The sequence below is a fragment of the Sinocyclocheilus anshuiensis genome, unplaced genomic scaffold (assembly GCF_001515605.1).
Source record: "Sinocyclocheilus anshuiensis isolate Anshui unplaced genomic scaffold, SAMN03320099.WGS_v1.1 scaffold385, whole genome shotgun sequence".
NCBI classification, from domain to species: Eukaryota; Metazoa; Chordata; class Actinopteri; order Cypriniformes; family Cyprinidae; genus Sinocyclocheilus; species Sinocyclocheilus anshuiensis.
This window is the reverse complement of record NW_015539876.1, coordinates 388,126-411,768: the sequence shown is the minus strand read 5'-3', so window position 1 is coordinate 411,768 and position 23,643 is coordinate 388,126. Positions and strand designations below refer to the sequence as shown.

Below are 23,643 nucleotides of genomic sequence, written 5' to 3'. Positions count from 1 at the left end.
CCCCCCCCCCCCCAAAAAGCACTATTCAAACTTAAATTGTTATAATTCATGAACGCTTTTGAATACAGACCGAAGGTTGATCTCTTTCTAAAGAAGACAATCAGCAGATTATTGCAAAAGTGAAATCATTTCAAAACATTTACGTATAAAAAGTTATAGAAGTTTATATTTAATGTAAAGAAAATGTACTTTACTATTTTTATTTTATTTTATATAAAATAAACATTTTACAAAATAGTTTTTAATCCAAACTTGCTATAAAATTAAGGCCATATGTCTAAATAAGCTGTGTTCCAAATTTGAAGTTGATATAAAAAAAAAAGAGGTTCCTAAGTAATTTTGTTTAGGCGTTATACCAAAAACAGCCACCGGGTGACGCCCAAACTCCATTGAATTTTTTTGGATGCATTTTTCTGTCACACATGTTTGTGAAATTTCTCTCTCAATATTACTATTCTATCACAAAATAACCACCACATATGGAATCTTGAGACTCAGACCTTTCCAAAGATATGTATTTTGTCATGATTATAAAAAGTTTTGATTCTAAAAGACCGTAATACAATTTGTAATATGACTCCTCCCACTAAGGGGGAGGAGACCGCTAAAATATTTAAAGTACCATTTCCATGGTAATGCAATGTCCGATTTCAAAATGTGATAGGGAAAAAGGAAACAAAAAATAATTTTTGTAACAAAGGTCAGAACTCCTGTTATGATGTATATGTTTTGAGGTGCACTCTTGTCATAAATTAATCTTTCACTGTTCCTACATAATTTCTAACAACAAACAGTGGTAAAATATCTATTTAGGAGTCTTAGACCTTTCCAGCGATATATAGTTTGTCATGATTAGATTAGGATTTAATTATAATATACTGAAGTAAACTTAGGTGTCCTGTTGGCGGGATGGTGATGCCACAGCCGATGTGTCACCTGTTGGACATCCATTAAATTCACATGCCAATTAATTGGCACTAGCAAGAACAGTAACCAGTAGAGATGTGTAGGGTTAAAGAAAATGACGGAAAAAAACAAAACACTTTATTAATTGGCACAGAAATAAGATGAAAATTCCTTGTCCTCACCCTGGGTAAATCCCATTGTGCCATCCCTGTGAACTGTGAGAAATAATTAGTAGTGTATTGTATAGAGTTTACAACTTATTGGCTCAATCAGCCATAAAGAGGTTGCAAAGGATCAGCAAAATAGTTTCAATTAAAATTCTGTGTACGCGATAGTAAAATAGATGCAGCCTCCACAGATGTATTTTAGGGGTACCAGGGGACCAGAGCTGAATTTGTATTACCATTGATTGAGTGTCTTAATTTATCAAATAGAATGAATTTTTTTTTAATCTTTTTTTTTGTGTGTTATTGTTTGGTAGAATAGCAAACAATAGTTATAACTAAACTCAAATCTGGAAAAAAAAACAAAAAAAAAACAACTTTTTGTGGTATATAGGTCCAAATGAATACTTATCAATTGCCAAATTCAAAATAAAAATAGGCTTTGGCAAGTAAATAATTTTAATTAACAGTAATTTGGATAGTAATTGGATATAAATTTTTGATTTTTAGATTATATACATGTATATACAGTATATAAATGGACTCTGTCAAACTCTAAATGTCTTGCCAGTGAAACCAATTGCCTCCTTGTTCCTCACACATTATAAAAATCACCAGCTGTGTCCAGCTTGATGCCACACTTATGCTCTCCTTACATCATATTCAGTTCATTAGGTGGAAGTGGAGATCTTTTCATGTTTCTTTTGATAATTATCCATGGGCAGTGTCAAAGATACACTTCTGCTCCATTTCATCACAACAGTTGCCCTGCCACCCCCTGTCTCTGCCTCTTCCATTTGCAATGTCCTTGGTTCATTATTGTATAACCCTTAGGTCATGATGGGCTAAAAGGTACAAGCAAATTTCACTTAATCAGAGGAAAAAATAGCCATCGCCATGGGAACCAGAACACCATCCATTGGCTTCAGTGGGTGAAAAAAGGGGCACTGATGAATCACAGCATGCAAGAGCTTCCCGTGATGGTGGGAAGATCGGCGGCGGGAGGAAGACTATGTGATTTAAACCTATGTGTGGAGAATGCCTTGGTAGCACAACAAATAACTATGTAATTTCATCATTCATCAACAAAGGAGGTTACTATTGATTTGTGGAGGAATAAATGCGAGCCATACATTTCAGTTTATATATCCTGCCTCTGTCCACCACGGTAGCTGTGAATGCCATGCTTAGGTGGGCAAAAAAGATGTATGGCTTATCTTATGACCCGCAGAAATACAATCAAATGAGAAAATAATAAACAGATTGATCTAAGTTTAAAATTCAATGAATTTACACACAAAAGAAAGCTTCCACCTTACAGCGGACTTCCACCTTACAGCCTTCTACGGCAGAACTTTGTATTTAGTAACTGACCGTTACTAAAGAAAGAAAAAAAAAAAGTCTAAATTCTTGGAAAAAAAGGATAGGCCTTATAGACCTTGTGAGCCCTGTCCACACATTATCAGGTTTTTACCGGTGCAGGACAAAAGCACAATACTAATACCCTCAGTGCAGAGCTGGCTGGTTTGCTTTCATGCATTCATGAGACTGGCTAAAACCAGACACAATACGGACCCTGAATGGACACTGTTAGTGCTAAACTACTTCTTCCCAAAATAATGGATAGTTTCAGAAACAATTCAAATAGATATATTCATATTGAAAGCATTAAGATTTCGTAATGTTTTTAAAATAAGTCTCCTATTCTCACCAAGGCTGCATTTATTTGATCAATAATGCAGGAAAAACAGAAAAACTGTGAAATATTATTACAAATTAAAAGAACTGTTTTCTATTGTAAAATATTTTAAAATGTAATTTATTCCTGTGATGGCAAAGCTGGATTTTCAGCAGTCATTACACTAGTCTTCAGTGTCACATGATCCTTCAGAAATCATTCTAATATGCTGATTTGGTGCTCAGGAATAATTTTTTTTTTGTAATCAATGATAAAAACAGCTGTGCTGTTTATTTGTAGAAATCATGAATATTTGATGAATTGAAAGTTCAAAAGAACAGCTTTTATTTGAAATAGAAATATTTTGTAAAATTACAAGTCATATAATAATTATAATTATAAAAATGATAATACTGTCACATTTGATAATTTAATGTGTCTTTGCTGAAACGTGTTGATTTCTCTGGAAAAAAGTAATAATAAAAATGAAAAATAAATCAATCTTACCCCAAACTTTCGGATGTTAGTGTATCACAGTTTCCACAAAAATATAAAGCAACAATATTAAACTCTTTTCAACACTGACAATAATAAGAACCTGAGCACCAAATCAGCACATTAGTATGATTTATGAAGGATCATGTGACTCTGGAGACTGAAGGAATGGCTGCTGAAAATTTGCCATCACAGGAATAAATTACATTTAATTTTTAAATATATTAAAACAGAAAACATACATAGGTAAAGTAAAAACATCTTTTTGATTTTGGGGTTATGATGACAGTAATGATATGGTAATATGCCATACATATATAAGAAGAGAATAATCTTATAAAACTCCACTGAACTGCAATAGTTGTATCTCGGCCAAATATTATCCTATCATAACAAACCATACATCAATGGAAAGCTTATTTATTCAGCTTTCAGATGATGTATAAATCTAAATTTCGAAAAATTGACCCTTATTTTTTGGTCCATGGTCCATTTTTTGGTTTTGTGGTCCATGGTCACATATAATATATAATGTTATGTATATTCAGTGCCTCTTTCTGCTAGTTACATTGTTACACCAGTAGGTGGTGACAAGTGATAAGTGTCTTAAAGGGGTCATATGATGCTGCTAAAAATAACATTATTTTGTGTATTTGGTGTAATGAAATGTGTTTATGCGGTTTAAGGTTAAAAAAACACATTATTTTCCACATACTGTACATTATTGTTTCTCCTCTATGCCCCGCCTTTCTGAAACGCGTCGATTTTTACAAAGCTCATCGGTCTGAAAAAGCGAGGTGTGCTCTGACTAGCCAGCTATCCAGTGCGTTGTGATTGGCCGAATTCCTCAAGCGTGTGACGGAAATGTTACTTCCCCTACCATATTGTGATGCCTACGGCAACCACATGTGACGACCCTGGGCTGGAAAAATTTTAATCGCATCATATGACCCCTTTAATAAGGGAATCACCGAATAATTCATTCCATCAATTCCTTCAAACACGCAGGAACAATTCAAGTAGCTTTCAGAATTCTGAATCACATACTAGCATACTACTCTGACTATTAATGCCATTTAAAGAGATTGTAAAAAATAGCAAGAGTAGTATGCATGTGGTTCTGAAACACACATTATGAGTGAGTCATTGAATCATTTACTCAACTGTTTCGTTCAAAAATGCTGGTTTGTGTCAGCACTTCCCTTCCTCTCACTATTCAGTGTCCTATCAAAGGCAAAAAAATGACAAATATATATATATATATATATATATATATATCAAAAACAAACAAAGTAAATGGCATCGAGTCTACAGTTAATATTCTTGTTCATTTAACTTGTGTAAAAGCAAAATCACACTCACAATAAGACTGTTTGTTTGGAATAATGAGACTGACCAAAGTTCGAGTTTAACAGTGCATTGCACAGGAAGAAAATTGGGTGGGGAGAAATTGAGAAACCCAAGAAATTTCCCTGCTTATTTAGATGGTAAGCTGAGGTAAACATTTTACATTGGTAAAGCATGTTATTATTTATATGGTAATATATAATTTCAAACACTTTTTATTCACCCTTTTTTGACTGTGGAATTTATTGCTAACGTTTATCTGCATTAAATAATAAATTCAAATGACTTAATTTCTCTGAAAAGCATGTTGGTATATGGCATAATACTGCATCCCATTACAAATGGCCAAATCCAAGATTAAGGTTATATTCACACTATAAAAAACACTGACCTGTTCAAATCTAATACTGCACGATTGACTGTCGGCACTATTATTTGTGTAGTCTTGGCTCAGAAAAGCTGATATATCGAACTGAGGTGAAAGAACAGATTCAATGATTTGCCCAAGGGCTCCAAAAGGCAGCCAGGACCCAAGCACTGCAACCCAATGGATGTCTATGGAACACTGAATGCTTCCATCCCTCTTTGGTACTAGACCACTGAACTGCACCATTTGCTTTGGATGGATTAAATAACTCTTGGAGACTTCATCACATCCAACACCTCTTTAAGCACTGGGCATTTCTCTCTGGGATTTCAGTTAATGGAACAGCGCTTTCCTTCAGCACTTTCCTTCATGCCCCACCAGACTTGTGAACCCTGACTATGTAGGTCTGCCGCCAGACTCTGGATTGCATAAGAACTGAGTTCGTGCCAAGGTTCTCATTAGATGAGTTTGATTAGGGATTAAAATCTCAGGGGTGGTTTATAATTTTTTAAAGACTTCAAATGTTCCATGCCATTTTCTAAGCCATTTACTGTACATGTTTCTGTAAGTAACATGATCAGGATCTCTTGACCTGGTTCAAAGGAACTAGAACTTAAGTTATGACAGCACGTTAGCACTATTGGTTCAATGTGAGAAACTGTGAGAAACATACATAATGTAGAAAGTAATATTACTTTAAAAAAAAAAGTTTTGTGGAAAGTTGGGGATGGGAAAATCACACCAATGACAAAAAAAAATGACATTACCTAACATAGGTTATTAAGTTTTCTCAACGAATTCAAATTCTGAAATGAATCTGTTTCCAATTTAATTTGGTGTGAGTTCTGCAAGCATATTTTTCAGGTATTTCTGCAGTAACAAATAGCATGATACACTGGAAAAAAAAAGCTGTAGAAATGATTTTCACTCAGAAATTGCTAGTAAATTTCACAAATATACAAAAAGAAATTGCAAGTAACACAATGAATTAAACATGACATTTTGAAGCTGAAAAACTGACATAGTATTTTCTTGTAAAACATACTCCAGTAATCTTTTTCTTTTTTATTTATTACAACTTTGAAAAAAAAAAAACATTTTTTTTTTTTTAAGCGTATATGTGGACACTGATTAAATCCAATTTTGATTCATACAGTATTGTATTTGGTTCATACAGACAAAGTCAATTGGGTCCAATGTTGTTTGGATTTCTTCTGTGTACTACAGAAAAAAAGCAAATCATATAGATTTGGAAAGGCGTTTTTTGGGTGAACTATATAACTTAAAACCAATATTCAGCAATCTGACTATTGGGTTGTGCTTTTATTGAGGGTTGGACATTCATTTCACTAGCTTTTGTTGTTCGTAACATACCTATTTGTGTGTTAACATGATTTTCTTAGTTCTGTTTAAGGACATTTTTTCACTTCCTGGCAATACTTAACCATTAATCCTCACCAAATTCTCTGATATCGAGGTATTAAAGGGGTCATATGACGTTCGTGTATTTGGCGTAATGCAATGTGTTTATGCGGTTTAAGTTTAAAAAAACACATTATTTTCCACATACTGTACATTATTGTTGCTCCTCTATGCCCCGCCTTTCTGAACACGTTGATTTTTACAAAGCTCATCGTTCTGGAAAGCGAGGTGTGCTCTGATTGGCCAGCTATCCAATGCGTTGTGATTGGCCGGAAGCCTCAAGCATGTGACGGAAATGTTACGCCCCTTACCATAATGGATAAATTCGTCGCGATGAGACAAAAACAATAAAACCCATTACAAACGAGGCATTTGTTGCATCCAGTGGGGACATAATTACTGATTATAATGACTTATACTGTCTTTTTACGCATTGCATTGCATATCGCACCCCATAAACATAAAACCATGTCTGCATTTGTGATTTGAGAAAGGACACACTACTCTACACTGCTCAAAACATTTGAATAGTCAGTGGCGAATTCTTTAAATATGAAAACATACTTACAGGCTGCGTATATTTCGCTTTCACACCGAAACAACAACATGGCGGCAGCAGCAAGAATACCACAGCGAGAATTAAAGTTACGCCTTCTTTCTTTGCGTGAACATTTTTACTTATTTTGTGCTTTAAAAAGTGTGTTAATGTTTATATTGTAGTGCATTTGTTCATTGTTAATATATATAGGTCAAGGTCAGTTTATTTATATAGCACATTTAAAAACAGCTAGTGTATGCCAAAGTGCTGTACATATACAAATAAAGTAAATATAGAGATTAAGAGAATAAAAAGAAATGACTCAAAAAACAAATAATCAATACAAAAACTCATTAACATACACAAACATACATTTCATCCAAAAGCCAAGGAATACAGATAAGTCTTCAGGCGGGATTTAAAACGGGATTTTAGGCGCAGATCTAACGTCCAGAGGTATGCTGTTCTATAGTCTAGGACCGGCTACAGAAAAAGCCCGATCCCCTTTAAATTTCAAGCGAGAGCGAGGTATATGCAAGAAAAGTTTATCAGAGGATCTGAGAGAGTGAGAGGATTGCTGATAGCTGAGAAGTTCGGAAAAGTATGATGAGGCTAGATCATTTAATGCTTTATACACAAATAATAAAATCTTAAAATGGATCCTATGCTGCACCGGTAACCAATGAAGAGATGCTAGGACAGGAGAAATGCTTTCTCTCCTCTTAGTACCAGTCAGCAACCTCGCGGCTGCGTTCTGGACTAACTGCAAGCGATTCAGCGATGAATGATTGAGACCCATATAAAGCGCATTGCAATAATCAAGTCTGGAAGTGATGAAGGCATGAGTAACTATCTCCAAATCCTTAAACGAGAGCATAGATTTTAATTTGGCTATTTGCTTTAGTTGAAAAAAGCTGCTCTTCACTACAGCACTTATCTGTTTTTCAAAATTCAGATCAGTGTCAAAAATCACACCTAAGTTTTTAGCAAAAGGATGAATGTTTGATGTCATAGAATCTAGATTAATAGTGATACCAGAGACAGCACCTGGGGGTCCAAAGACAACAATCTCAGTTTTGCCAGTCCAGCCTTTAATATCTTCAAAGCAATTAAAAAGGTCAGAATAAGAGTGATCAGAGTTAAGACGGATGTAGATCTGACTATCGTCAGCATAACAATGATATGAAATATTATATTTCCTCATGATCGAACCCAAGGGGAGCATATACAAACAAAATAAGATAGGCCCCAAGAGGGACCCCTGAGGTACCCCATAGGTGAGCGGTGCAGAAGGAGAGGACGAGTTTCCAATCATCACCTTAACTGATCTATCAGAGAGGTATGATGAGAACCAATCCAGTGCTGTGCTCCTAATGCCAAATTCATCCCTTAGACGATTAAGAAGGGTAGCATGATCAACTAAAAAAAAAAAATGAACTAAGATCAAGTAGCATTAAAATAGCAGATTTACCGGAGTCCAAAGTAAGGAGTAGATCGTTCGACACCTTAAGCAATGCAAACTCGGTGCTATGATGGGCTCTAAAACCAGACTGAAATTTATCTAAAATATTGTTTTGTGAGGCAAATGAAGATAACTGTCAGACTTTTGGACCCGTTTTGCCCCCGTAGTTCTTCCTGTGTTTCCTTATATGGTCTTTTTCCTGTTCTTGTTTAGTTTGTTTGCCTTATGATTCCTTGCCCCTGAGTTCCTTATTAGCCTGTGTATATTTGTTCCTGTCTGTTCCTTAGTTCTTCGTTGGGTCTACTTGTTGAATGTCTTCCTTGTGCTCTGTATCTCCCTGTTGGATTATTAAAGACTCTCGTTTTGTGAAATCTCTACGTCTCCTCGTTTCCTTGCTCCAGCGAATCGTGACAATAACTGATTAAAAACAATTTTCTCTAAAATTTTTGACAAGAATGGCAACTTAGAAATAGGGCGGAAATTTTTACGATTGTTTGTGTCTAAATTTGGCTTCTTAAGAAGAGGCGTGATCACTGCTTGTTTGAGGCATATAGGAACACGGCCACTGTCTAAGGATCTGTTTATAATAGCCAGTACACTAGGGTTGATAGTATCCAGGACCTCTCCAAAGAGCCGGGTGGGCATAACATCCACAGGAGAAGTGCTTTGGATTGTGTGAATTTTTTAATATTAATTCAGAAAGATATTCAGTTTTTGCATTTTTTACAGAATGCTGGTAAGCAGAATGAGCGGTTTTCAAGAGTTCATAAGACACTTGCAGTTTGTCTTTCTTCAATTTGCACTCAGCTTTCCTAGATTCCTGTCTGAGAGCTCGTATATTACTATTTATCCAAGGTTCTGACCTTCGTTTGGGTTTTTGAAACTAAAAGGAGCAACAGAATCTAAAACACAAGAGCAGGCATTATCAAAAAGCATTATCATCTCTTCTATTCCAAGATCTGAGTCAGGAAGTTTTAACACACTTTCAGACAGAGAAGAGAAGGCCTCAGAGAAAATACTGGCTGTATCAGAGGAGACAACTCGAGAAACAGACCGTGAGGAAAATGATTTCTGAACTGGACCAGAGATTGTGATATTAAAAAGAATAGGCTTATGGTCAGATACACAAAAATCAGAAATATCAACATTATGTACAGAAATGCCATAAGATAAGATCAGATCCAGTGTGTGGCCATGGTCATGAGTAGCACCAGAAATATGCTGTGTAAGATTAACAGAGTCAATGAGCTGAATAAAGTCCCTAACCATTGGCTTGGAGGGGCAGCAGACATGAATATTAAAATCACAGAGAATAATAGGACTGTCCGTAGTAGGCACAATGTTTGACAGAAAATCAGCAAAGTCCTGAATAAAATCCTTATTGTAATTTGGTGGCCTGTAAATTAGAGCACAAAGTACTGGACAAGGCAACTGTAACTGGAGTAATTGAACTTCAAAGGTATTATAATGATCCGTAGGCAGCAATCGGCACTTAAAAATGGTTCTAAAAACCGACGCCAAACCTCCACCGCGCCCCATAGTCCTAGGCGAACTAAAAAAACTGACAGTCATTTGGGGAAAGTTCAATTAAAGGATCCAACTCACCGCTGCGAAGCCAGGTCTCCGTTATAAATAGCCAATCCAGGTCTTGAGATTTAAAAAAGTCATTTAAGATGAAAGTTTTATTATGAAGAGATCTCAAGTTTACCATAGCCAGTTTAATAACATGAGTAATTTCTTCAGGGGATATGATCGATGGCTTCGCATAATCCAGTGACCGGAGATTTCGTAGATTAGCGCCTCTTTTGATGATCCGCGGCTGAAGCGCAAACAGATGTAGCCACATCTGGTAGGATGGGCAGTAGACAGGTGTAACGGGGGATCATAGTGCACTGAAGAGAGAGGTTTTTATCCCATCCATCGACTCCAAGCAGATCGCAAGAGCAAGACGTGGATGTGTGCAAGGATCTTTTAATCCTGACCAAAATGCCAGCCTGTTTTCCACGCTTTCTATGGCGTCTTTTCCGATGAAGTGAACAGCTGACGTGGCAAGCGGCCTTCGGGAACGCTGAGGAAAACCGGGTGTAGAAGAATTTCTCTCCATTCGGATTTCGAGCATACATATACGTGACAGTGGATTGTATATCAAGAAGGGTTTGGCGATCATAGGAAATGAAGGTACTGATTCCTTGAGCACACACACACATAGATAGCACCAAAAGGTACAGGAAAGACAGCAGAGAACTTGAAATCGCATCATATGACCCCTTTAAGAGATCAGCATGTGCTCTTTTAGTGCCTGCTGAAAGAAAGAGCTGATGCAGACAGAAGAGGTGCATGATCAAAAGGTAATCACAGCAGTCCCAATCATTATTTAAAAATGTCCACTTTATATAATGAACTGATTTCATCCTAGATCAGCACTATAATTGGTGTCTGAGAGTTTTGTTCAAGTTTAAACATAACAAACTCCCTTTGTTCAACTCACAATATTACTGATTGCCTCTTTAATCAAAGCTTGGGAACAGGACAGTGTTAATTTATTTTTAGTCAAATATTCCATGGTATATACCATTTTAATTTAAAACTTTCAGCTACATAAACTTTTTGTCACCTTTCTGGTTTGCAAGTCTTTGATGATGCTATAACTGAAAAAAGATAATGGGCCGGTTCTGTAATTTCACAGAACTTTCAAGTTAGGATTATGACAGTGATTTGATCCCGTAAATTGCTTGTAAAACCATTAAACAGAATGAGAAAAGATGTTTTGAAGTTGAAAACGTATTACAACATTTGAAACACTGAAAATATAGAGATGTAACTACAAGTGTGTTGCAGATGATAAAAGGGTGGACAAAGAACAAAACAAATTAATAGAAGAATGGGAACGAGCAGAGAATTGTCTATTACTGACACAAAAAAGACAGGTTTATTTTGATTCATGTGCTGCACAGTAGAAGCAAAAGCCGCTAAATAAGCTGCCAATCAATTACGAATTTGGAAATGATTCGAATTGATTCGATTTAAATATCTTTTGAATTGCATTTTTGCATATCACTTAGTCACTTCCTAATTTCCAAATCTCTCCGTCATTGTGTCACTTGTCGCTTCTTCAGTCACACACATTATTGCGAACATTAATGTGAGCAAATTATTCTCAGGAAGCTTCTCAGTTAATAACCCCAACATCCGTCTAGATCTGTTTTTGACAGTCATACAGGTTTGACACAGCACAAAGGTAAATGATGACAGAATTTTCATTTTTGGGTGAAATATCATTTTAAAAAGGGTCATATTTAAAAGTCAGCCTGTTTAGAGTCAGTCCTCCATAATTTCAGGATCCTTTTTCTCTGTCTCAAGTATACTTTCTGGCCTCACTTCACTATTCAATGAATTAAAAGCCAAAGTCTTCATAAATAAATTAAATATAAATGCCACTTTAATGTTATTAGATATACAGTGAAAGCTCATAGCCTTGAGGCAGGTGACATCTTTGATAAACACAGGTAGAAAGGTGCCCACTGTTCTCGTCAGCTTGTTTCAACCAGATCAGAGCATGCAAACCTGATGCCTGGTGTCAATCCGCTAAACACCTGAAAGCTCCTCATTCCCTGCAGGGCAGGTACACACACACTGGTTGGGAAGTGTTTCATTTGTCTGTTTATGCACACAGGGACTATAGCACTGTATGTTTGAGTCTGTTAAATATGCTTTAGAGGACAAGCTGCTGTGCTGGGCAGTGATGTGTGAAATATTAAAATAATCTTTCGGGCAAATTGCTCCTCTCGGGTGCAGATGGGGGACCATTTTCTTTGTGACTGATACAGGGGCAGACATTTCAGTCCGAGTACGTTCTCTCCTATGTGACCGCTAAGATATGAGAAGGTCCGGAAGGTCCTGCCTGATGGGCATTAACCTTCCTTTGCATATCAATTGAATTTAAAATGCAGGGCCCAGCTCTGGTTTTCAAAAACAAATGGCGAATGCAACAGGGAAATGGAAGAAAGTAGCTTAGAGGTGAAGAAAAGGACTGAGGGTGTCCAGAGGCGTGAGGGATTGCTTATTATGGCTCATTCTCTTTTCCTCAACAGTGAAAATTTGGACCTTTACTGTGTTTTAGAGGCTCTACGGAGAAGGTTTGGGCACTAGACAAAGAGAATTAAAATTATACCCTTAAAAGAAAGAAAGAAACAAAGAAAGAAAACTTGTTCACATCCATTGTCAAGAATCCTCAACTGAATTACCTTATTATATAAAACCTGACCTACATCCTGGCAGTTCTAGTAGTAACATCACATCCTACTACAAAACTTCTTTATGTATCCATACACTAGAGAAAGTGTAAGCAGTAGTAATTAATGACTGTTGCATGTCATAATCCTATGCAGTTGATAACGACATTGCTATTTATACAAATATTTGACCCATTTTATAATGTCCAACTTTTCCTGACCCCATCGTGCACAGTGCATTAAGGACATTAAGGATATTATACATCAGAAAACTTAAACAATTTGTTTAAGCATATTGTCCAACACTGGAGGACCACAACTTCTGCTGTGCACCTGCATCTTAGGAACCAGTGCCAAACAGTGTACAGAGGCAGGACAGAGAAGACAGATGGTTTGCACGGCATAAAGGAAGTCATCTATGTCAAGTTACATCCCTGCACAGCGGAAGGAGCTACTTACAATGCCGTCTTGACATCTCTACATCGATGGTTTCGCTCCAATTCAAACTCACACAGCGATTGTGATTCACAGCACAAGGCAGGTGATTCCCTCAGTGATCTAAATTCATACCTTCACTGAAGCAATTCCCGCAGCAATCTGAAGTTGCATGACGAGGCAGTGCGTGATAAGGTTAAATGCCGGGGATATTCCCATCGTACTACCACTAATGAAGCCATTCAGAGGAGAAATATCTTCAAACTACTGAGTAACATTTCACGTTGTATTGAATAAGCTCCATCTGAAATTAAGATTTTCCTGTAGAATCCTAAAAGCATCCTGAAAATAATGCCATGCATATACTTTTTTTTCAAATGAGTAGGTTTTTTAGTTAATTTTTGGGTACAAATTTGTCCTCACATACACATACAAGATATCCTGTTTTGCATGTATCTTGTATAAAAAATAAAATAAAATAATCCCATAAATCTGCACGTTAAAGAACACTGCAAAAAATTATTTCCTTACTCAGTATGTTTGTCTTGTTTTCTAGTACAAATATCTAAACATTCATAAATCAAGATAAATTACTTGAGAAGAAAAATTACATAGATATTATTTTTTCTTGTTTTAAGCAAAAAACATAATATCATATGTCATATTGCTTCTAAAGTAAATTTCTATTGATTTAATAATATTTGTACTGGAAAAAAAAAAACAGAAAATGAGGAAGAAAGGAAGAAAATCCAATTTTTCCAGTAAAAACAAATGCTCTAGTCAAAAGAAGAAGAAAAAAAAGAATTTGTTCTGCTTTAAAAATGGAGTAGAAATAATTGAGTGCCTCAATTCAGAACAAATTAAAACTAAAACAAACCTGCACACCAAGTTCAACAATTTATATAATTGAACTCAAATTATACTGGATGCTATTTAGCTTTATCATTAGCATAACAATAACCATTATTAAAATGATTCACTTCAAGTGAGACACGTAAAGAATGCTGTTGCAGAAATAGATGAAGTCATATTATTTGCTATTATCTGCTTTATATATTTAACACAGCAAAATCAAAACCTTTCCAAGCACCCCTGGAACCTGGTTTAGTACATTCTGGGGAGGAAGAGATGTCAACAATGTCACAAACTATTTTTTTCCAAAAGAAATAAACCAAGCCTAAGATCAAAAGTCTCTGTGGCAATGAAAGAGCAACCCAAAATATTTCTAGAGGTAGCACTTTCTTCCATGCTTCAAGTCTCAATACAGACTGGGCCAAGCTTTCAGACATAATACAAAATCAAAACAGCTATTATCAGCTATAAGTAAACACACACAAACAAATGTTTTTTTTTGTGCCATGCAGTACAAAGGCGACTATCAATAATTATCTGCACATTAGTTAAAATGACACTGAATTTGAACTCACTATATTTTCTATAATGCAACTACTGAGTAAACAACCGTAAACATTTATTATAACAGCTCTCTCTCAATAAAACACTGATTTTTAGAAGAGCGCCTTTAGTTAGTGCTTGCCACATAAACTGTAATAAAATTACTATTGAAAATGGGCGTGATGTAAAACATAGCTTTCTGTAGATAGTTGCATGAGATTATGAGCATGGCTCCACAAATGACTATGACAAAAAAAGTTTTGAGAAGAGCAGAGAGCTCTGATCTGTGTATTAGGGGGTAGAAGCAGAGGCAGGGTGAGAAACAGAAGTGAGAAAACACATTACACAAGGACACAAACTTTTCCAATTTACCTACGTCCCTCTTTTGTCTGGACTCTTAACACCACAGATGCATCACCTATTACCTCGAGTAATGTCATTCATGATACCCTGCTAATGAAGCCAGCCTTCAAGAGCCCATCGGACAAGCAGAGTAATTACCAGCCTGTCCGTGCCTTTGGTGTACACATACAATGAAATACTTGGCCTACTTTCTATATAAGAGAATATATGGAGAGCAAAAATGAGATATTACATCTTAAAGCATGACATCCTAATTAGCTGTGACATTCTCTACAGCAATGCCATGTCTGCCATAAGAACAGTGCACTTGCAAATCCAATTGTACAGGCTAAATATCACTTCTGATTGTCTTTCTCTGTTAAAGGAGTCATATTATACATTTTTCCTTATTTATTTATTTTTTCCTCTGAAGACCATATATTAACTTTTAAAATGAAAATCCTTATTTGCTACCATGACTCCAATAGAAACACTTCTTTCACATGTGAAATATTGTCAAATATAGTATTAATTGCTTTTGCGGTAAGTTTTGTTTACTTGCTATTATTGGAAAATAGGAAGAGAAAAGTATTGGTTTTGTTGTTATGAGAGAAATGTGGTATAATAAAAAGCATCCATTGAACTCAATGGCTATATTGGATTTTCAGAACATTTCCCACTTGTTACCGAAGATATGTGAACATTTCAAAGACATTCTAGGCTATATTGTTAATCTAAACTGAACATTTACAGCGAGAAATGCTTTGACCATTCAAAAAGATCGTTGCTTATGCAACACCATACTGATATACTTCATGCATGTTGACACTGCTGTACTTGAATGCTTAAGGTTGTCTTGTACAACAGAACAAATGACAACCAAAACATTCACAACCAAAGAAGAAAAATGGCATTTAAAGGAAATGGAAATATAAGGGTGTGAATACGTGGCGCTTAAAGAGAAGAGATACTCACAGCTGGAGAAGATGAGGGGGCAAGAATGTTCATCCATAGGAAAGTTATGCAGTTGAAGCTGGCACTCTGCATTTATGGTCAATCTATAAACAGGAAAAGCAACATATGGTTACGATGAAAAAGAAATGTCTGTACAATATAATGCAGAAAGGAAAATTGGCATGACACAGCCATGGCATTTGCTTTAAGTGAAATATCTAAATACTATTTTACTTATGCTATTTTTGCTATTTATGCTAGATGATTACATTTTGATTCATGATATTTTGTGATCAGCTGTTGTCCTCCCGAGGCATGACAAATAATAAGTACTCTGCTTATTTGACTTTTAATTTTCAGGATGAGAAATCGGCAGTTAGATGAAGTTTTTTTGACAGATGTCTGCTCTGAATAAGGTTTATTTATTTTTTCGGTTCTCTGTGACAGCCCAGTGAGTGACGCTCAGGTGAAATTACTGGCGTGTGAAGCGTCTGTTTCATACATTAGTGTAGGATTTAAAGTTTTAATTATTATCTCCCACAGGAAGAATATAATGAACCACAGCTGTGAGGACTGCACGCTTATTAGCCATAAAGCATGAATAAGGATGACACTGTTAATATGACGCAGAAATATTATTCTCCCCTCTCATGACATCCGAGTCATTGTTACCAGTAGTTTGGTTATAGTTAGAATACCCAAGTTAGTCCCTTCAGACAGATATGGTAACTACACTTTTTTGGTCTCTCTCTCTCTCTCTCTCTATATATATATATCAAGTAAAAATGTCTATGAATGCATTCTCCATGTATTCTAATATTCTAATATTTTATTATACGATACTAGAAGTTGTACATGTGCCCAAGTCTTTTTGAGGGCTCTCAAAAGCATGAAATTAATTTATTTGGATTATTATTCCCCCCCCTGTCAGCTAGTGCACTCTCAGAAAAAAAAAGGTACAAAACTGTCACTGGGGCGGTACCCTTTCAAAAGGTACTAATATGTACACTTTACATACTATGTTTGTGAATGTATGAATATGAATGAATAATATGTAATTTTAAAGTACTAATATGTACATTTAAGGTGATGCTTTGTGATTCTGCTATTGAGTCTGCTAGTGTCAGCCAATCAGAATTGACATGAGATCATTTTCTGCAGTTTGAGAGTGATTAATTACATGAATTTACAATTAAGGTGACTGCTTTGAAAAGTTCTGTGGTCCCATGAGAAAATATGACAGATTTCAAATATTACAGTATTGCACATACACAAACAGTAATAAAAGAATGAAAGAGACATGAGGTAAGAAAAAAGAAGAAGAAAAATCAATAACAAAAAAATAAAAAATTCTAGTTATACAAGTTTTAATAAGAAAGATGGCATCTGTTAATAGCAAGAAGAAATTGAATTCAGCTGTAAAAAGAGAAATGTTTAAAAATAATAAAGAACCAACAACGGTGACATCCATGAACAGGTAGAGAAAATCAAATAAAAAAAAATGATAACATACAGTACATTATATTAGACCCTCTCCAGCTCATTACTGTTTCATAGGTTGAGACATTTTTTTGTTTGCCTGACCCTTATTCTGAAATCTGTAAACAGTAATATGATAAATAAATATCAAGTAGATTATAACTGCTTACATTTCAACTGCTGTGAGACAAAATGATGGATTGGTTCTAGAGCATTTGAAATGAATAGACAAGTAGATACACACCCTCTGTTGGCTGTTTAAATACAATCCCTTGCTTTAGTGAGTAAAATAGTGCTAGTGGATAACTGGCTTACTGTAGCAACCTTAGCCTTTGCAAATAAGCAACAAAGAAGCCATCATGGTAAATAATGCCATATTGGTAAACAAATGTCCCAACATCACATATTAAGTATTATGGAGAGGTATGGCAAATCAAATTTCTCATTTCTGAGCTCAGACCTGAATCCATGCCACCAAGCTCTGCGTGTTGCAGCATAGAAGGCTTACAGCACACACACATTCCAGCATTGTTTACTTCAAAGCTCCGATGACTGCAATTAAAATATAGAGTGACATTTCATAGTCTGCACTACCCTTTTCCCTTCACACTCCTCCTAAATACCACTGCTGCATGTCTGCTGTGTCACTGAATATCGATCATGAGCTCCATATTGGAGCATTTAGTTAGCCCTTGTTCCAGAATGGCTTTATCCGCAGAATGCCCCTCAGCATCAGTGCTGTTTCTCCTGTTGCCAAGGAAATATTTCACGGAGCGCTGGAGACGGCATGATGTAGTCTCTCCACTGGCCTGTGAAATTTCCTCTGGTCCAAATAGCCGCTCTGGTCTTCAGGCAGCTGAGAGATACCTGAATAGGCCATCTCTGCCTGAGATGCATTAACCAAGTAGCTGTTTTCCCAAAATACTTCACCACTTGTTCTCGGTTCGTATGTTGTTGTTGTTGTTTTAACTCTACCTTCATTAGCATTTGTGAATCTGAAAGTATATTTAGCACAGGTATGGAAAGCTATATAAAAAAGGGTTTATTAAAATGTTTAGGCCTAAGGCGAATACTAAGGACATAATAAAATGGAAAAACATTCTTTAAAACCGTTTTATACAATGGTTACATTTGTTTCTGTAATTTGATTGGACAAGCGGCATTCCAAGAGTGGTGACATTTTCTAAAACAGCACCGGGAAAGAAGGAAAAAAAAAAAACTAACTTGGTAAATTTAATGTGAAACACACTACACTACCAAAAGTTTAGGATCAAAAGTTTAGGATCTGAAATTTGAAAATTCATCACAGGAATAAGTTACATTTTAAATATATTAAAATAGAAAACAGTTATTGTAAATTGTAATAATATTCACAATATAACACTTTTTACTGTATTTTGCGGAGCAAACGTGAGTTTTAAAAACTTACTGACCCCAAACTTGAATTGATGAATAGTAGAATAAATAGGTTACTCAATATGAAGACATTTTTAACCATTGTATAACAGCAATTTAAAAGCAATCATGTTTTTCTACTGAATATCAGACTTGATATTCAGTACAATGTAACTCTTGCTCATGAGAAGCGCTTCACTGTTCTTTGCGAAGTTAATGCCTTATAAACTTTCAGTATATTTATTTGCACACATGGCCTTTAAATCATGATACTACATAAGCAGACAAGGTCTTGATGTTGCTGTTGTTCTCATTGGGGTGAGCTTTTCTGATGGGACAACTTGAAAAGGACATGACAAGCAATGAAGCAGTGTGTGTGTGGATGTCCCGATTTGAATAACTAGGGCAGAGTTGGCTTCAGTGGACACCCACTCATCTAACTATATTTGGAAAACTGCAGCAGTAGTTTCAGACTTATGAAAAGACAACAGTAGACTAGTTTCATGTGACAAGCCCACATTTTTCATATTTCCACCTTCACTTTAAATCAGAGTTGGAATTGATAGCTTGACAGTGCAATTCAAATGAGAAAGCCAGATTTTATGCATTTTGTTACTTTATGTTGTTAACTAGCAGCTTTGGGATCTGTTGGTGTGGTCAACACTAGGATAATACTTCACTGCTGAAGAAAATGTGTTAACCATTTGCTTACATTCTCAACAGTGTTAGTTTGCAACAAGCAAACAATGCTTTCTCATGTGCACCCCAGTCTGCCGTGATGATACATATGTATTTATAATGAGAACTGCCAGAGGCATATACTGTAATTCACATTACTGCTCTCATTAGTAATGTCTACAGTGGTGTAAGCACATTGTCTCTCTGTGGTGCTTTATTAAAAAATAAATACAAAAATAAGGATGAAAGCACTATTAACAATATTGTGATAATTTATTGCAATTTTTAAAGCAATTTTCGACACAACGGGATAATTGTTAAATTATTTAAAAGACCATAAAAAACAAATAGGATCTATATACGTTAAGTATAACAAGTTGTTAAGTATTATAAAAGATTATTATAGTTAACAGATATACAAAATTAAATCTATATAAATTATGTATAAATAAATCAATTGAAATAAAAGCAAGAAATAAATAGGATCTATAAATGTTAAATATGAGTATTACAATTTGTTAAATATCAGAATAAATTATTACAGAAAATAAATAAATAAACAAACTAACATTTAAAAACTTTTAAAAGGCAGTCAACACATTAAGGATGGTCACGAGTACTTCCACAAACCCCAATGGAATTTAGAGGTTCTTTTCGCATTTCATTGAATAACTTAAAATTTAATATGACATTTTTGTAAAGTTTCTTTATCATGGTCATATGGTCCCCATATGACAGAGGTCTATCTCCAAGCCACTTAATCAAAATAGTTTTCCTTGCATTAACAAGGGGTAAACAATGTTTTTATGGCTCTCAAGACAGGAGACAGAGTCGATGGACTGTTTGTTGCAGTTGCCATTCGAATTATAAGAATTTTGTTTGACCAAAAAGTCAAGGTAGAAGAGGTTTTGTGCAGTACATTCTCAGTGTGAATTGGCCCCTATAAAAGATTAACCAGAGGACTCTGCTGCTGCCCATGCAGGGTTTCCAAAGGTTTGTTCACAAGCCCCATTTGCAGTGAAATGATAAATAATATATGACATCACAGGCGGTTTCTGCAGCTTCCTGGCCTAATTGTGGTCAAACCTAGCCTAGAGTCTTATTGAACAGATCTGTCACAAATACCAAGCACTGAACCAAACTAGGATAGTCGGATATGAACGAGTGTCATCACATCTCAACATCACAGACACTGAAGTCACACCAGACCAGAAAGGCTGCCTCGCAGTGGAGCTCTAAGTCAGAGGACAGGCGGATTTGCTGATCTTTGGTCACATTTCCAAGGTCTTTAATGTTCTGATCAAAACACTGACATCCCAGACCCATCAAATATTATAAATATTACTTATCAGAACAGAACACTGTGTTTTGCTGTCTCAGAGAATACCTTTTGCCTTTGGCAGGGACTGCTGACTTTTTTTTTTTGGCTTTTTACCTCTGGAAAAAAGGCATAGATTTGTGACAGTGGACCTAAATTAATCCCAGCTCCTGATATTTCATCAAGGACTTTGAAAGAGATGACCTAATTTGAAATAGAGGCGCCTAAAAATGTCAAAGTGGCATCTGCTCAGTCTGGGTAACTGATTAAAGGCACTGGAAATCATATTTAGGAACAGAGGTTTTGGAACTTACAAAAAGGGGCGTAAAAAGTACAGAGAAACTGTACAAAAGGATGCTGTTTCCAGTTTTTACTCAAAAGCCAAACTATAGTCAAAAATTAATGTGCAAGTGAAATGGTTAATTATATAATGATAAAATCATATCACAGACTCTTTGTTGCATGCTGTATGTGTTAACATGCATGTTAGCATCCAGCTAAACATATTACATTCAAATTCAATTTCATTTTACTTTTTGTCATTATACCCTTAAAAATTATTTGTTGCTATGTTTAAAAACGTACTTGGTTACTAACATAACCTCGGTTCCCTGAGATACGGGAATATGCGATCTTGCTAGACGCATATTGGAAAAAGCCTTTTTTCTGCTGAATTGAAGCCTTTTTTCATTCACGCAGTGAAACTGCATGGCCATTGGTTCGTGCAGTGTATTAAAAACGAACCAATGGCTAAGCAGCGGAGCTGAACAAGCCTATGGCGACGAAGCCCGCCAAAGCCTGCCAAAGCCTGCCAAAGCCCGCCAGAATGGGCGGGGCATCTGGCTATATAAGCGGGCGTTCACCACAGGATTCTCAGGTTACTTCGACTGAAGCGACGACTGAGTTGTGCAGCTACATAGCACGGCTAGCAACGCAGTACTCGTTCCCGTATCTCAGAGAACGTCTCGGTAACCGTTACGTATGGTAACCCTCGTTCCCTGAAGGAGGGAACGGAGACGTCACGTCGGATGACCGACGAATTGGGATCTCGCTTAGAGAGACCAATCTACTTCGAGTGTAAACTAAACGAGCCAATGCACACTGGCATGCGATTATTGCATCCAGCTGCTGCTGATCACAGCGTGAGTATAAGTAGGCAGCAGATGCAGCGCATATTCAGGTTTTCCGCGATTGCCGCGACATAAACTTTAAGGGTGGAGGGAGACAGCCTTCGCTCCAACCCTTGCTGCAAAAAGGACAGCACGACTCTGATCGGGCATATTCGGGGGTCTTCTCGGCGAGAAGAATACCACTCAACGAACAGGTTCCACTTCAAAGCGTAGGCGTGTTTCGTAGACGGTGCTCTCGCTTAAGTGATGGTGTCAACTACCTCTTGAGGTAGATCACTTAGAACCTCCTCATCCCGTCCAGAGACCAGACATGAAGTTTCCAGAGGTCTGGACGTGGGTGCCAAAGGGTGCCCCGTCTCTGAGTCAGTAGATCCTTCCTCAGAGGAATCGGCCAAGGAGGGGCTGTCGCGAGGAGCATTAGTTCCGGGAACCAGGTCCGGGTAGGCCAAGGAACCCCAGATCTAGGCAGTGGCACGGGCACTCCGCCCCCTTGCAGGTAACGGAGTCTGGTCCGCAACTCCGAGATGGTCATACCCCCGCAATGGGAGCATGAGTCATCCACGAAAGCCACCTCCGCGTGCTTCATTCCCAGGCACGAGAGGCAGCGATCGTGACGATCACCCGGCACCAGGTAACGACAGCACCCAGATTTTAGAATGGATATTGCTCTTTTAGTGTGCTGAAGCGCACAGGGGAGATGGCCGTCTGCAACACACACAGGGGTAGAGCAGCCTGTTGTGTGCAACCCACTCGACACGGGAAAACCCCCGCCGCTGAAGCGCCGTACCACAAACACGAGAGCCCACGAAGAGCGTTCTTGACTGTAGTTTTTAATTCTCTACGTAGAAGGTCAGGAGCAGAACGATAGAACCGCTCGGCTCCGAAGCGAAAAGCTGAATATGCGCTGCATCTGCTGCCTACTTATACTCACGCTGTGATCAGCAGCAGCTGGATGCAATAATCGCATGCCAATGTGCATTGGCTCGTTTAGTTTACACTCGAAGTAGATTGGTCTCTCTAAGCGAGATCCCAATTCGTCGGTCATCCGACGTGACGTCGGGAGTGACCGACTGAAAGGGAACCGAGGTTACGTTAGTAACCGAGTACGTTCCCTTTCGATACTACACTCGTACTGCGTCTTGCTAGATGCATATGGGAACACAGTACAATCACGCCGTGCTAATGTAGTGGAACGACTAAAAGTATCAAACTTCCATAAGCAACCAATACCCATAGACGGGCGGTCCGGCCGTAGCGATATCTGGCCCCGTCCTCTTCCTGTCTCGCAGATCAGGATGACGCCTGAGGCGCCGGGTCCAACGCAATCTTGGGTCGGGGGCCCTGGAGCTTAGAAAGAGGGTAGCATTTGGCTGAGCGAGAGCGTCTCCGCATCTGCTGCGCCTTAGCGGGCTGAACGGCGGGAGCGGCAGGTGCTGGCTTCGCGGGCTGCAGAGTCGGCGCAGACTTAAGGCGAGCAGAGGCAGCAGCGGAGCTGGAGCTCTTAGGCAGGAAATGTCGCATAGCTTGGGATGATTTCTGTGCCTCCGTGAAGCGCTCGGCGAATCCTTCGACCGCCGGACCGAAGAGACCCTTGGGAGAGACTGGAGCATCGAGGAAGGGGATCTTATCCGCGTCCTTGATCTCTGTTAGCGTCAGCCACAAATGGCGCTCGAGGACCACAAGGCTGGCCATCGATCTCCCGATCGCCTGAGCGGTGGTCTTGGTGGCACACAGAGCCAGGTCGGTTGCGCTCCTCAGCTCCCTGAGGGTAACGGGGTCCAGGCCAGACTCATCGGAGGATTCGAGGATTTTGGCCTGGAAGACCTGGAGGACCGCCATTGAATGAAGCGCCGAAGCCGCCTGTCCAGCTGAAGTGTAGACGCGTCCAGCGAGAGCGGAAGTGGTC

The 23,643-nt window shown here is 37.7% G+C and overlaps 1 pseudogene; it reads right to left on the bottom strand.

Moving 5' to 3' along the window:
• Positions 1-23,643, bottom strand: part of LOC107685290 (gamma-aminobutyric acid receptor subunit gamma-3-like) — a 129,421-nt pseudogene that overhangs the window by 12,982 nt on the left and 92,796 nt on the right.